Source organism: Podarcis filfolensis (genome assembly GCF_964270895.1).
Source record: "Podarcis filfolensis genome assembly, chromosome: 2".
In the NCBI taxonomy this organism is placed as follows: Eukaryota; Metazoa; Chordata; class Lepidosauria; order Squamata; family Lacertidae; genus Podarcis; species Podarcis filfolensis.
The window spans coordinates 58976386-58993658 of NC_139605.1; the positions used below are offsets into that span (position 1 = coordinate 58976386).

At 40.3% G+C, this 17273-nt stretch overlaps 1 protein-coding gene across 1 annotated transcript in view; it reads right to left on the reverse strand.

The window, feature by feature from the left end:
- The window catches only part of SGCD (sarcoglycan delta), a 397423-nt gene that overhangs the window by 131489 nt on the left and 248661 nt on the right, over window positions 1–17273 (reverse strand). The gene's annotated exons all lie outside the window — the stretch shown is intronic.

The following is a 17273-nucleotide window of genomic DNA, read 5'->3' on the forward strand; positions in this document are numbered from 1 at the left end:
AATATGAATGTGCATTTTTTCCAACTCTCCCATCTCCCCAGTTTCTTTTATTTATCTAGTAGAATAATAAATCCATATAGGCAAGCAAAATATATCTACATTCTTACTACATTTTTACTTTAATGTCTCATAACCATGTCACCTGTTGCACCAAGCATCTTAGTAGCTGAAGATGTGTTGGCAATGCATATGCATGTGAGAGACAAAGTTATCATTAGGATATCAAAGAAATACACAACAATTCTAAGATGCAGAACAATTTTTACATTTTAGGAATTTAGAACTCTTAAGTAATATATAGAGTTAACAACATGGTAGCAATTTCAGAAATTTGTACCCCAGTTCATCTTAAATTCACCAGAGCCCAAATACATCAAGAGCTCCTAGATCAGTCAATGGTCTCCATGGTTACTCACCTACAATCAGTGGCGTAGCGTGGGTTGTCAGCACCCGGGGCAAGGCAAGTAATTTGCGCCCCCTAACCCGTGGATTTGCGCCCCCTAACCCTAACCCCCAGATGTTGCGCCCGGTGCGGCCGGCCCCCCCTGCACCCCCCACGCTACGCCACAGCCTACAATGTGGGGTTTTTTTGTGTGACGCTACCCACCAGTATGAAAAACGGTTACTTTTATTGCTGCCCATCTAATTTTTTTATTGGCACCCATGGAACTTTTATTAAGATATGAGTACTGGCATCTCATATTTTACAAAAAAGAGAACTGCTTATAATTATGGGTGCATTCATACATTAATGTTAATTAATTAATGTAGCTGCGTCTGAATGACATGTGATTGTGCACATGCATATGACACTGAATCCAGAAAGATCCTAAAAACGTAATGAAAAGGGGTCTGGGCGGGCTTTTGCATGCTCCATGAACACGTATGGGGGTCCAGAATGAAGCCCCTACATAAAACAAAGATTGCCTGTATATACCAAAAGCCAGGTTGCAAAGAAAGACACACACACACACACACACACACACACACACACACACACCGCCTTTGCTGGTGTGGCTGGCAAGTAAACTTGTACTTCATAGTTGAGTCAGCTAACATAATGGTGTCACCATCTGATTGACAGGTGAGAGACCACACTCACCAAAGAGGTCCTGTGTGGCTGGGGGAGCTCAGAATCTACAGCTCATGGTACCTAAAGCTCACGGTGTGAAATGTAAAGCTCACAAATGGTGTGAAATGCAGGCTGGCTGTAGGCTTCTAGCAGATGTCTGCAAACAGTCTACTTCTTTTAGAAATTGTTTAGTTATGTGTTTTCAAAATGTAATGAAACAACTCGCAAACTATAATAGAAAATGAAATAGATATAAGAATTCTGTTCCTTATGGTTTGCAATGCAATACAACAATATTCAGAGGCACGACACACACAACTGAAAATACCCTAAAAGGCTTTTACCATGAGAAGTTTGATATTTTATCAAGGCAGACCCCTCAGGTTTATTAATTTGTGCTGCATTTTTCCCCTTCAAAATTGTGTGTGTGTGTGTGTGTGTGTGTGTGTGTGTGTGTGTGTAAAACGGAAAGAGTAAATGTATTATCAAATAACTCACAAACATTGGAAATGCCATTTCTGACAGCATAATTTTAAAGTTATGAAGGAGGGAGTGAAATAGATCTCACTGCTGACATAAAGCTAAACATGCTGTTCTGCAGCCACTTGAGACCAGAAGAAAAACCCTGAGGCAGTTTTTTTTAAGGATTACTGAATATACCTTATTATCTTAGGTATTTAATGTAAGAGGTGCATGGAGTGTTGGGGTGGTCCTTCTGGGGGTAGTTTGCCCATAGTGTTAGAAACTGAGCTATGAAAGGTATGAGCTAAATAGCACCTTAAACCTAGGTTATGGGTGCAACAACGGAATGTCTAGGTGCCCTTTTTAATAACAAGAATACAAAGCTGAAAATGAATGAACTGCAGCTAAAGTATTATGTTCATTTTATACATGGTCTAGCCCTTCCCCTGCCCACCCTCCTAATATTCTTAAGAGGTCCTCTTCTCCGGCCTTCAGAGAGTAGGTGGAAGTGGGGAGGCAGAAAAAGGTCATTTCTTTCACTCTGCAGTTTTAATCTGAAATCTTAGGCGCAGTACTGTGCCCAGAGCTTGGAAACTGCTTGTGCTTATGAAATGGGAGTTTCTAACACTGTTTGTCCACCTTTGGTCCCCACCCTGCACTCAGTTCTCATCTGTAGCTCCTAGAAGCTGTCAGCTTTGACTGGCCAGCTAAACCAGGTGAGGGTAGTTGATGGGTCTCAAACCCTTGGTGAGTTAGGAACTTTCCTTGCATGCAAAGACAGGCTCTGGCAGACTGAGCAGATGAGACTAATAGTGTGTTCAATAGTAAAGAAGGTGGTTTCTGAATGTGCGGTGGGGGGTCAGATCTGTCTCATCAACCTGGGAAGGTAGTCGATCTAAGAGAAGGAAAACTGATTCTAAACTTCCATTGCCTTATGTGTGAGGGAAAGGCTTTGGGAAGAAACCCCAAGGAGAAATCTGTACCCGCTGCCTTGCGGGACATCTTTGAGAGAATAAAGGGCTAAGGAGTAAACTCTACACAAATCTGGAGTTCTTGAAGATGGTTAGATGGCACCTTGTATGCCTCCTTCTGGCAACTCCTGCAGCCTAGCTGGTGCCAAAAGCATCACTTTCCTTTCCTTTGCACCATATCAGTGAGGCTGAAAGGTGGGCCTTGTCATCTGGGCAGCCCAGTAAGGTAAAGCGACCCCTGACCATTAGGTCCAGTCACAGACGACTCTGGGGTTGCAGCGCTCATCTTGTTTTATTGGCCGAGGGAGCCGGCGTACAGCTTCCGGGTTATGTGGCCAGCATGACAAAGCTGCTTCTGGCGAACCAGAGCAGCACACGGAAACGCCGTTTACCTTCCCGCTGGAGTGGTACCTATTTATCTACTTGCACTTTGACATGCTTTCGAACTGCTAGGTTGGCAGGAGCAGGGACCGAGCAATGGGAGCTCACCCTGTCGCGGGGATTCGAACCCCTGACTTTCTGATCGGCAAGCCCTAGGCTCTGTGGTTTAACCCACAGCGCCACCCTGGGCAGCCCAGTACCTCTCTATATATTGCCCAGGCTAATGTCCTGGAGAGGTCACTACGCAGTCTGACTTAATCCTCGGAGGCATACTCCATTGTCTCTTGAGACAGACAGATGTCAACAACAATGTAAGAGAATAGGTCACAATTATTTGCATAGTTACTTCTTCGCATATACCCCCTTGCTGCCCTGAAAGTCTCAGTACCTTCTGAAACTGCATTCCGTTGGATGAAAGGGGCTGCTTCCCTCCCTGTTCTCATGTAGAGGCACTGTGCACAGGTGTATTGAGCTATCTAGATGCTGTTCAAATAACTTCAGAGTTGAATCTTACAGGAAATAAGGCTGTTAGTAGAGTGAAATTTGGCCTTGTTGGAGTTTGATATGCAGGGCCTGCCTGAACTTCCTGCAGTGGAAAACAGATGAGGACATGGAAGACAGTCTCCAGCATTATAACAATTAAACCTAAAGGCTTCATTAAAGGCAACCTATAACTTTTACGTGCATGAGGTAGATGACTGTGCTAATGAAATACATTTTCTATCCCAACTTTCTTCTAAGAAGCTCAAGGTATATATAGTTCTCTCTCTCCTGCCCATTTTATCTACATTTTATCCCTGTATGATAGGCTAGATTGAGAGACGGCAACTTGGCCAATGTCAAATTAAACTTATTCTATTTTTAATATATAATAATGCAGCTTCCATAATTATTGTTTGAAATGCCACTGCAAGCTTCTCTATCAACCTTTTTATTATCCAGAAGCTCTTGTGGTTCAGAACACTGGCAATTATTGTGTGTCATAGAGTTGCAAGGTTCTGCAGAGAGAAGGGGGGAAAGATACAACCAAGCCCTTTAGCACAATGTAAGTGATGATGAGCTCCGGCCTCAGAGGTGTGAGAATTCAGGGCATCATATAATTTCGAAATAGAAGTGATAAGCAACTCTTCAAGGGAGATGTGTGCTGTGAATTGTATTGTTAGAAAGGAAAAAAAGATGGAAAAGAGGAAATTCTTACAGTACCAGTGAAAAATGCTGGCTTATGTATTCCAGTGGGGTTGTACCAAACATTAGCTAAAACATAAAGGGCAATGAATGAAAATGTGATTAGGGCAGCACCAAGCAGTTCTGATTACATTCCCACAGTGCCATCATTTGCTATTATAGAGTGAGTAGGAATTATTTCAGCTCCTTGCAAGCCTGGTGTAAAAAAAACCAAAAAAATACACCTTTTGAAGCTCTGAAAAAGGAATCACACCCCCAAAAGATTTTCCTGGTATATACATTTCAGCAAGGCTATGTGATTCAAGAGCCAATATACAGCAGCCTATCATGCTTCCATTTAGCCAAGTTACATGTCAGGCAAGCCAGTTCCATTTAAGAGTTGAGAAAAGACAGCTATTTCAAAGATGACACAATCCTACTCGCTCCTCAACCTGACTGTGCTAAAGACATAAGAACCAGAATCAGTTCCTGACTCTGGAGGGCCCTTCGGCAAGATGCATTTGGGCCCTGCTGGACTTGGCCAAAGGCCCACCTAGAGGCCAACCAGATGCCCAGAGGAATCTCCTTGACACTATTGCTGCTGGCCTGTAAGACAAGGCAAACTGGGGCTGCTGGTCCTTCTTCTAGCTCCTGCCATACTGCTCACTCACTTAGAGCAGACAGGCAAACAAGCATTTACCAGCAAGGCAGAGGAGGAAGAGCTGGACAGATTTTGGGCCTTTACACTGTTCTTGAATACACTATCTCAGCTACACTGATAAAACAGAGGAAACAGTCTGCTCATGTGTCCTACTGGCTGTGCTGACAATGAGAAATCAATTATGAAAAAGGAAGAATAGGGGAGGAATTCATTTGGTCGGCTTTTCGCAGCAGACCAACAAGATTTGCTGTTCCTGAGCTTGCTTGCAGATAGGAATGCAAAACCTAGTTAGGTTATATACACTGCCCCAGATCTTGTACTGTTTTCTGTTTCACAAAAGGTGTGCACAACAATACTATTTTATGTAAATGATGTGCACAAGATTCATATTTTATGGATGAATGCTTTGATGGAATTGCTCTATTGGGTAAGGATGTTATACTTAGAAGTCATTTGAGCATGTAAGCAGTATATGCATACATAAATAAATGGCTTTTATGTTTTATAAACTGCTTAGAAGCCTAATATAATAATAATAATAATAATAATAATAATAATAATAATAATAATAAAGCTTTGAATTGTCTGGGCTGACAGTAGTTTTCCAGGATCTCAGCTAAGGGTCTTTAACAGACACAAGTGGCATTCTGCACCTTCAACAAACAAGACGGTGTCATCATTCCTAGACTGAGTCTGTCCTAAGTCATGCCATACCAGGCAAGAAGAGTGGCTTTTCCTTATCGTATCATGTTTTAATTCTATTAGTGTTTAATTAGTTTTTAATGACTATCTTTTTCTATTTTATCTTGTAAGCTGCCTTGAGTCCTCGTCTGGGGAAAAGGCGGAATATAATTAAATACAACAACATCCATTGTTCAAATACACAATAAAGCAAGCTAAAAAGCATAGCAATTAAATCAGTTGAAAACAATTAGATCAGGAAGTTCAAGTGGAAGGAGAATGCTTGCCTAAACACGTATGCCTTCAAGAGCTGATGGAATGCCAAAACTGATGGGTATTTTATCAGGCATACCACAACACTGGTGCCACCAGTGAAAAAGCCCTGCACCATGTCACCACAAGCCATAATAATCAGTTCCACAACACTGTTCAAATACAGAATAATTAACAATACAGCATAAAATAATCCCATTAAAATATAAATTTCTACGATTAATTTTTTTTTCAATAAAACAGTCCTCTTAAAACAGCACAACAATTGTTGTTTTGAAGTGTTAAACAGCTTTAAATCTACTACAGAAAATGTCACATATTGAAGGCAATTTTAGTTTCAGAAGAAAAAAGCTTTTAATACCACCTGACTGGGGGGATCCCATTAATGCTGATTTAAATAAGCATGCAAACAGATGCCCCAAAATCTGACAGGGCGAGTATTTCGAATCCAAAGTTAAACATCAAGGGTGTTTTCGCAATGTCTAAGGTATTCGTATATATGCCAGTAAAATAATATACAGTGGTACCTCAGGTTAAGAACTTAATTCGTTCCGGTGGTCCGTTCTTAACCTGAAACTGTTCTTAACCTGAAGCACCACTGTAGCTAATGGGGCCTTCTGCTGCCGCTGCGCCGCCGCGGCACGATTTCTGTTCTCATCCTGAAGCAAAGTTCTTAACCTGAGGTACTATTTCTGGTTAGCGGAGTCTGTAACCTGAAGCGTATGTAACCTGAAGCGTATGTAACCCGAGGTACCACTGTACTTCACATACATAGGCCAGTTCCCCTCCCACAGCATCTTATTAGTATGTGTATCAGTAACAAAGGCGGATGTTTGTGCAAATAAAATGTTAGGACCTGAAAGCTGCCAAAAACAGTTCATGCTCCAATTGATTTTAGACTTTATGGTCAAATCAAAATTCAAGAAGAACAGAATACCAATACACATAACGATAAAGGAATGCAGCAGGGGAAATTCACTCCTCCCTCATCTCAGTGTAAGGGAAAGTTAAGGGGAAACCTGTGTGCACTGTGTGTCCATCACACACACAGTTTCCATCACAGAAATTATACACCACCTTCAGCATCTGAGATAAAGTTTTGTATCTAAGATACAAAGTAAATCAGAATCTATTTCTTCTTCTTCTCATTGAGGAATTTTGTGCAGACACCCCCCGATGTGCATCTCCTTTGTAATATTAAGACCAAAGAAGCAGGTACTGCATTTCTAAGTAACAAAAATCTTTAAAGCAGGAATCAGGCGTCTTTTCTTTTTAAAAAAACAACAACACCTGATTTAGTTACTGGGTTTATATGTTTTCAAGTTCTGTTGGTGGAATCTCCCAGAGCAGCAGTTTTGTATCACAGCTTAATTCTACCAGTTTGCCTGTTCGAAAATAAGAATAGCAATAGGCACATCACAGTGCTGGTGTGCTTTGAACTATTCAGCTGTTTCCTAAATTATGATGAAAACTAGCACATCAGTTTTATCGTCTGAACCACCTCTCATTTTATACAATGCTGCATAATGGGGAAGGATAAAAATTTATATGCTGCTGCTGACTGCTGTATGTCAAAAAAATAAGAAAAGAAAGAGAGACCGTGATGATAAAAACCTGATTTATGAAACTGTCACTTTATTGTTGCTGAATGAGAGAGGATTTTTAGTGGCGTGAAAAGGAGATCAGTTTAACAACCAATTACAGAATGATGGTGTTAGTGTAGAGGAAGAGTTTAATACCAGTACCACTATTTTTGACATTACAGTGAAGAAGTATTAAATCTCTTCTCCATGCCATGATACCTATATGTAACCCACTCTCAGACCTTAATGTGATAAGAGAGGAGTTGTTGTTGTTGTTGTTGTTGTTGTTATTCCAAGAGCTCTGAGGACTCATTTTGTAATGTGTGTCAACAATAAACCTGTAAGAGCTTTTAACCTTTCCTTGTTTATAAACAAGGATTTGTTTATTGGATTCAAGTTACATTAGAATTGCTGCTTTATGACTGTTGTGAATTATAATGTTTGGAAATAATGCAAATGTATTCCATCTCTCGTACTCTTACTTTACAGTTTTGACTTGATATTTTATTAGGCATTAAGTAGCTATTTATGAATAACAGCAGGTGAGGCAGGTTCTACTGGCTGCTTGTCCATGAGACCTTTGTTGTTGTTTAGTCGATTAGTTGTGTCTGACTCTTCGTGACCCCATGGACCAGAGCACGCCAGGCACTCCTGTCTTCCACTGCCTCCCGCAGTTTGGTCAGACTCATGTTTGTAGCTTCGAGAACACAATCCAACCATCTCGTCCTCTCTCGTCCCCTTCTCCTTGTGCCCTCCATCTTTCCCAGCATCAGGGTCTTTTCCAGGGAGTCTTCTCTTCTCATGAGGTGGCCAAAGTATTGGAGCCTCAGCTTCAGGATCTGTCCTTCCGGTACTTCACATTTTATGGATTAAGAACATATACTCCTGCCTGCTTTCTTCATGGGTACATGTGGTACACATTTGCTGGGTACCTGTGATCACTCACTGCTCTCTGCTACATGCCCTTAATGTGGGACATGACAGTGTAAAACTAGCACACACACTTGTACACATGGTGTGCACTCTACACATACAAATCCATTTTAGTAATCCTTCCATTAACTTGGGGACTTGTACTTTTGCCTTGTAAGGTAATCCTAGCCTAGAAATCCTGGATTTGGATTGTTTTGGAAGTTCATTGTTTTGGAAGTTCATGAGATAACAAAGGGAGCTGTGATGAATGCTGTGGACTGAAATTAGAAGATCTACAAAACTGTAGAAAATGACCCTAACCCCCCAAAACAAATACTATGATTATAGAGTTATAAATTAAGCATATGTGGACAAATGCTAAGGTGTCCCATATCTTCAGTTTTCCCTTGTTGTCATGAATGCTATTAGTCATTGTAAGAAATAGAATGCTGAACTGGACAAGCATTTGCCTTTGAAGATTCCTCTATTCTGAAAACCTATTAGCTGCTGAACATTCTCAGTCAATTTCTGCATGTCCAGAATGCAAAGACTTAGAGTTGTCTCCTCCAGCCATTAGGTTAAAAAGCCAAAAAGATCTGGATAAAGTCCATTCTGATTTCCAGTCTATTCCCATCCATTTGTTCCTAGGGCTCAATCTGTTCTCATGTAAAAATCAATTGGCATTTACCCCCCCTTGGTGTAACAGTCAGCTTAAGGCTGTATTCAACTTCTGTTTGAGTCAGTGATAGTCTTTCTGCTGACTTTAGTAGGAATTATAGAAAGCCATTCAATGACACTGGAATAATTCCTTAAGCAAAGAAAAGCAGTAGTGTAAAATATGACTTCCAGTTAATTTTTAAATTAACTTGCCACTGTAAAATTCATTTTTATGAGAAAACTTGAACCATCACCTGAATAAATAAAATAATTTTCTCTTGTGTCTGAGAATTATATCCCCTCCCCACATAAATTTCATTAGGAAAACATTCCCTAACCAGAACACAGTGATATACATACATTGTGTGACATTGCATAACATTATGGTAAACTTTTAAATATAAGCACATGCCTAGAACTCTTGGATCTGATCTAGGGGGAAGAGTACTTTCTGGGCAAGAATGCAAGACAGTCAAGAACCTCCACAGACATCAGCTGTAACTTTAAGAACGTGTCCTTGAGCTTGCTTTTCCCTCTTCCCTCCTCTTCCTTTTTCCTCTTGTGTCCTGTCTTTTTAGATTCCAAGCCTGATGGCAGGGAATCAGAAAATGATTTCTGTAAGTCACTCTGAGAGCCTTTTTGGCTAAAGGGCAGGGTACAAATTTTGTAAATATATAAATTAAAAAACTGTTCTGTGGGGGAAAGACTCAACTGCTGGCATGCTTTAGGCTGATTATGAACTGAAGCATGGTTAATTTAATTTATTTCTAATAAATTTAAGTACTTTTTATTTGGAAAACTACTCAAAAAATCCAACAAGAAAATATTAAAAGTGGCTAGCAAGCAGTTAATAACAAAACACTCTCTCTGCAAAACTCCCTTTTTAGTACAACAGCAGCACATTTTATTAACTCCCGCCTGCCTCAAAATGTAAAGCCTGCCTTTCTACCCTATCAGGACTCCCAAGGTGGTTTCAAATTTACCAGCCATGCATATCTTATGGAACATTTGTTTTAGGGACATTATAAAATGGTTCATTTTCTTATAAGCATTTTCTGTATTATTGCCATATTCCCAACAGCAGATATCAAGACTTCATTCAATAAAAACAATAATTCAGATTATGCCCATTAAATTCACAACCTGTTTAGCTTTGCATCAACCTTGCCAACACATACACAGCCATACAGGAATTCAATCTCTTAACTATTTAGGCTCATTCAGTTTATTATGGGGAAGTGCTAATACTAAAATTGGCTCAAGTAGCTCCCAATTTCACAGATGGAAATAGAAGTAAATTTAAAGCTTTACTTTTTGCACTGATGAATTGCAAGTATCTGCCAATCACAGAATTAAGTAAGGAGTAACAGGTCAGTCCCCGCCACCTCCCAGAAGACGCATCTGTTGGAAAAGATGTGTCAAGTCAAAAGGCTCACTGGAAACCAAACAAATATTTAGCATAAATTTCTGGTGGAGATCTGGTTTGTTTATTTTTTGTCCTAAAAGCACACAAATGCCGATAAAATCAAACACATTTTAAAGCCTTTTCTCATGAGGTATAAAACTATTAAGCTTTTTAAAGTGTGATGATGATTATGATTCACCCTTTGCAATCAGGTCTCAGGACAGGTTACAACAATTTTAAGTGCAGAATTAAAAACAGTTAAAACAAATTAATGTCATTGGAATAGGGTGGGTTTCACATCTCAGGTGTCAAAGGCCAGGGTAAAGTATAAGGCTACCAAAGGCACAACCACAAAAATGAATTAATATCAAGAGCTTCCTAATTTTAGGCTAAACTCACCCTTACAGACTAAAAACAAACAAACAAACACAAAACCACCACTTTGGGCACAAATAAAAAATTCTGAAATGGTACAGCAGAACAATCTGTAATGTTATTTCACTTTATTCTCAAGTATTTATATATTTTCTAGACATACATAACAAATAGACGTATAATCTGCATCTCTTTCTATCAGGGTAGCTAACATTCTTTCTTCAGGGGAACTATCATATGTCATGACACCACTTTTCCCATGGGACAGACTGTCCCAGATTTCGAAGAAAATGCACTAATCTACTGCTTGAAGCAGGGGTAAAGCTTTTATTGTTATTTTTTAAAATGAGGAAACCTCCCCCCAGCTCTGAAGGTATCCTACTATTCTGAAGGACTGGATGATGTCACTGTGATGATGTTATTTTGATGACGTCACTTTGGGCCAATCTCAGTTTGCACCTACTAATACAAACAACCGAAGGGTAGATTTCATTATTGTATTTTACTGTCCTTTGACAACAGGTCAATCCATGTCATTACTTGAGCTTGGGACTGAAGGAGCTAAAAACATAAAAGCAAAATATGATTACTCTATAAGAACAATAAACCATATTTACATTAGCAAATTTGACACACACCCCACCCTCAAACAAACAAACAAAACAGACATGAATTAGAGACAACAAGAACTTTCTTTTTGGGAATACACAGACCAAAGTCCAAAATGGGGGGGGGGAAATATCCAAGACAAAGATTATTATTAGTCCTAATCTACATTAGTGGTGTTGCTCTCCCTGTCCGTAAATCATAACAAATGGCTTTCTATCATATGTAACACATGGGGAAACCCCAATATTATTCTTATATATTTGCAAGATCAGGGTTTTTCCACAACTACAACAGGCATAAGGAATCAATACATGCAGGCTTCAGAAATGATAAATAAAATTCAGCCGAAGAGGTAGACATTTCTTAGGTCACTTCAGACCCTTCCGTGTACTCACAGACCACACTGACAACATTAGCCCTTCAGCTAAATAGAAAAAATAAAGCAAAACAAAAGAGGTGTTCAAAAGTATATCCTACTGATCATTTCTCAAGGACTGCTAAGCGAGGAATATTTCAGATGCCAGTGGAGAGTAGAAGGAATGGAACACAATGGCTAGGGATGTCTAGCAGCTTCCTTTCAAGTTACTGACTTGAAATAGTTCATTCGGGAAGCAACTTACTTTAAAATCAGATTCCCCTGTCTCAAGAAGCAACTCAAGAATTCTTCTCTAAGAAACCACTATGGAATTTTTATAGCAACATTTGTCACAAAAATATATTATGTAGTTCCTTTTGCTATCAGAATATACTGAAAAATAATTTAAACTGTCTCCCAGAGTTATCTATAGTGAGTCCATGACATTGTTGTTAGCAAGCGGGCTCCGAGAACAGCATAGAAATGAGGAAAATAAGCTACTGCCCTCAAATAGATAGGCATAAAAATATTGGTTTCTAGAAACAAATGCTGAAAGAATTATTACTGGATCCAGAACATATTAAAGGGACATCAGAGTGCCCCTTTAGTTAAGGAAAGTAGCCCCACCCAAAGGTTCTGCTATTATAAGTCTCAACATTCTATAGCTCATAAAAATGGCACAGGCTGAGCTAATAACTTGAAACCTGGCATGATCTATCTGATGACGTCTACGAATGTGCCAAATTTCCAATGAATGCAAGAAAAATTGTCACAGCTACAGCAAGTAAAAAGTGACAGATGTGGATGCTCTGTCACTTTTTTAAACCAATTTTTAGAATTTCACATTTCTTTCCCATTTTGGTGGTGGTGGGGAAATGGTATACTTTATTTACGCTCATCAAGAAAGTCTGTATTTCATTGGTTTGCTCAACAGCAGTTTAAAACTATTAATGCTCTCCTGCCACATTATAGTCTATGGCAACATCTAAGGTGATGTGTGCACCTAGGGATTTCTGAAGTTTTGTTTTTGGTTTTGTTTTGTGGCCAGGACTAGAATGTTTGCGGAATGAGCCAGCCAGTGCAATGTCTACTCCTTTTGCAACAGTGTGGAGGTATGTTCACAAACGTATGTGGGCCCAAGGGCAAATCAGGAAACTTGAGAAACTGTTGTAGGCACCACACAACCACCCATGCGCCACACAACGATACCTCAACCACACAAGACCCTGCAAGCATGCAACTACTGAAAGCATACAACTCCACCCACCTCCAACCCCCTGTAATGCAGGAAACACAACCAAACCTCCCTTCTCTTCTCCTCATCCTTATAGAGGCTAGTAGCTACTGACACCACCGGAACGCGGGTGGCTCTGTAGTCTAAACCACAGAGCCTAGGGCCTGCCAATCGGAAGGTCGGCGGTTCGAATTCCCGTGACGGGGTGAGCTCCTGTTGCTCAGTCCCTGCTCCTGCCCACCTAGCGGTTTGAAAACACATCAAAGTGCAAGTAAATAAATAGGTACCGCTCCGGCGGGAAGGTAAATGGCGTTTCCGTGCGCTGCTCTGGTTTGCCAGAAGCGGCTCAGTCATGCAGGCCACATGACCCGGAAGCTGTCTGTGGACAAACGCCGGTTCTCTCGGCCAGTAAAGCAAGATGAGCACCGCAACCCCAGAGTCGTTCGCAACTGGACTTAACTGTCAGGGGTCCTTTACCTTTTTTTTAAAGCTACCGATAGCTACTCTCTTCTTCATTAATTTGTCTAATCCTCTTTTAAAGCCATCTAGGTTAGTGGTTGTCGCTGCCTCATGTGGGAGTGAGTTTCATAGTTAAACTATGCGTTTTTATCTGTCCTGAATCTTCCATATGCTAGCAAAGGTTCAGGTACGCAATCTATTTTTGACCATTCAAGTGTGTCACTAAAAGTCAGTTGTTCAGTCACAGAATCAGTTGTATCAGACCATTCCAGGAGCAGCATCTTTTCCTACACCATTAGCTCCTCTTGTAATGCTTGGTATTGATTTTTCTTTTATGATCTTTCAGTACATTTGAACATTTCTATGTTTTTGCTGCTAGCAATCTTCACTCAAATGTTCTTGTTCTTCAAGCTTTAACAATTTTCCAGTCCCGTGAATCAATCAAGAGAAAAGTTTTGGAGGCTCATGAAATCTCTAAGTCAACGGCAAAACAATTTATTGGGAGATATTGGTAACAATTGTAAATCTAGACTTGGTTATTACACATATTAAAAGCTCCCTTTTATAGAGTTCTTTAGATAGATAGTGAAGCAGTCTGGAAGGACAGCATTCTGTTTCTTTCGTTATATCTGGGGCTAATCCTCAAACAAATTGACAACGTAATAATGTGAAGATCCACTGATGACTTGCTTACATTTTGACTGAATGGGGCCTTATATTTCAGGAAGACTACTTCAGAAAATTGATTCTGTTTTAGGGCAACATTGGATATAAACATAAAGTGCTAAAATCCATGCAGATTTGGGTGTGTGGAAGTAAACGAGTTTTACCTCAGACTTGAGAATGTGGACAAGGTGCTTGGATTGGTCAGGGCAAGCCCTTGCCTTCTGGATCCTTGCCTCTCTTGGCTGATAAAAACTAGCAGGGAACTAATTAATTAATATTTCCACTCACCGTAAAGCCCTCATTTATTTTCCTAACTCCCTTCACCTGCTGCAGCCCTTAATTAACTGCACTGCTTCTAACATCAGCTTCACAGTCCCCTCCTCACTTGATTTCCCTAAAAATCTGGCAGGATCTGACAGGATGTGTGTTTGGAATAGGCAGAACTTGGGCTCATCCAGGGGAACTTACTCTTGCATAAGTTCCCAAAAAAAGGAAAGTAGGCATGGGGTAGACTAGGACAAAGAGACACCCCTATTTCAAGTCACATGACAGAGTTTATGCTGGTCAAAAGATTTTGTCCTTTCATCAAAACATTAACATCCTGCCTTTCTAAATAAAACAAAACAAAACCCCTCAGGGCAGTGACATCACAAGGGAAAATCCTTATTGGATTGATCACATGGGTAATCCTTGGCTATCTAAGAGGCAAAGTGCTTGCAAAAGGATGAGAGAGTAGAAGGGAATTGGATCACATTTTGGATCGGTTCCTATGAAGTGTCAACATTCAGCACCTTGCCAGTTCTGAAGGAGTTTATCTGCAGTACAACATGGAATGCAATTCCTCCTCATTCCTTGGCAAAGCACCTGCAAATTGACCAGAGACTGGGAGGTACAGTGCTGCGCATTGCGCTGGGGATGACCTCCTTTAAACTGGCAAGCATTAGCAAATCATTATGTTGCAATGCAGTGTAACATAATTCCTCTCCCACACATCATTGCCCAGTGCTTGTAAATTAACTAGAGAGGGGAAAGAACCATACAGTAAACATTTCCCCACTTTTCACAGTAACCCTTAAAAACAGCCAGTGGTGGGGCAACATTGGCATTTGACAAAATATATGCTGCAACACCTTCCCTGCTATTTCAGTTTGGCCAACCAGAAGTATGGTTAGCATTTCATTTAAAAGATTATTGTTGGGGGGGGCTTTTTCCTTTCGATTGGAGAGGAAGCTTTGATAGGTTTTTAATTATAATCTTCCTTTGCAGAGTTGTTGAGCTCCTTCTCTACTCATGCTTCCTGATCCATAACTCACTTCTGCTGTGATATGTTCATATTTTAACTCATTATAATGAAATTGCAAAGCCAGCAACTTTTGGGCCTTTGTATCCATGATTACAAGAAAACAAAGCCTGAAATGTTGTCGCAGCTTTGCATATGGATGATTCCCCCCCCCCCTTGACTCTTTCAAAAGAGTACCAGCTTATGCTTCCTGCTGCTTATCCTTCCCCATTCTAATTAAACAATCAATAAAGTATATTTCACATTTCAAATGGACTTTGATTTTATGGGTCTCGGCTGAATGAGAGACTGCATGGTCAAAACTCATGTTTTGCACATTTCAGCAATTCTGATAAGCAATGGTTAGGAACAATTGTCAAGTTCTGAGACGGCCACTGCAGCAAGAAACTCGTGTAAAACTTAATAGCAAAATACACTGCAGTAAATCATTCTGCATTTTCTTCCATAATCAGAGAGTAAAAGGAGAAAAAGCCTAACATAAGCTACCCAGTCTTTATATGCGGAATACAGTATTAAATGAGCTCAGTATTTCTGCTCCTGAACAAGAAACAAACATCCATTTATATATTATTAACAGCAATATAATTGTTTGAATATTTAACTTCAATGTCTCTCTTATTAGAACTGATACATTAATCCGGGCTTGGTTCGCAAGTCACAAGCATGGCTAATGGCAACAAGTGAGTGTACAAAACAAGGACTCCAGGAGTGTGGAGGGCCAGTTTGCTAGCATCCACTAGACAGGAGGCTCAAACTCCCAAGGCTAGACTTTGAAATATTACTCCATGGATGACACAGACTGAGTAACAAATGTTTCAGCCCCAGTGCTCCAGTTGCTGCCACTGTAGCCTCTACAAAGACCACACATACTTTCTGTCCCCCTCCATATAACCATCCCTCCTCATTTTTCTTATTTCCATCAGTTAATCATCTATCATCATCATCATCATCCTCAGAGGGGTTTTCCTGTCCATTTCCTGCTGACTTCCTGTTATTGGCAAGCAAGATTTCTTTATTTCCTCTTCCCCATAACTTAATTTTTGCCAATAATGCACCAGTATTTGACCAAATATACTGTTTCCAATGCTATCTTGTGCGGACCCATAGTTGCCTTTGACTGGACTTGACGGTCCAGGGGTCCTTTACCTTCACCTTTTAAATCTTGAATATGGGTAATGTACCTTTGAGAATGCACAGAGCATCTTTTCCTCACTACTGCCGCCTCCTGCCCTGATCCCAGATTTAGAATTTACCAGCAGGGTGTTGTTGTTTTCTAAGCACATTATTCCGTCCCGCCTCCCAAAATCCACTCTTGCTTTCTCTTCACCACCTTCCCTATTCAATCCAAAGTATATCTGTTTTAACTTCTTTGCAGTTAAGGAACAGACAGCAGCCTTCAGTAAAAAGAAAAGACAAGACATAATTTGCATGCAGCACTAAAACCCTTACATGGAAAATTCAGAGGGGGAGAAAAACAGGAAATACATTTATATAACACACTTCATTGCCTTCACACCACCACACCCTGAAATGGTCCACAGTGGGAGTAAGGCTTAATGTTTCCAAATTAAGGCACGGCTACTGAGCTCTGAGAAAACAAGGCAAGCTTGTGTTCTGGGAAGATAATGCCAGCACTCACCCATTGAGAAAGTCTGGAATACCATTTCTATGTACTCCCCCTCAACCACACCTCTAAAGACAGAAGAAAACGGGTGTGGAAATTTGCTTTCCCTTTTCATCCTGGAGAATAAGAGGTCAAAAGCAAGTCCAGAGGAAAACAGCACCGGCATGTTAAATTGCCTGTATAACCCCTTCCATAGCAAAATATCAAGGCTATTTTGTTTTTTAAACTCAAGAGTCCTTGAAGAGTTGCTTGGGTTTCTGTGTGGGACATGTTCAGAACAGAAAACCCTGAGAAAAGATAGGTGCACATTCCCTTCTAGATCTGAATCACTGCAATTGCCATAGTTTCCCTTCCAATAAAGTGTCAGCAATATTCCATATCCAGTAACATAGAGTCTGAGACTGTGGTTTCCATAACGTTAGAACTATC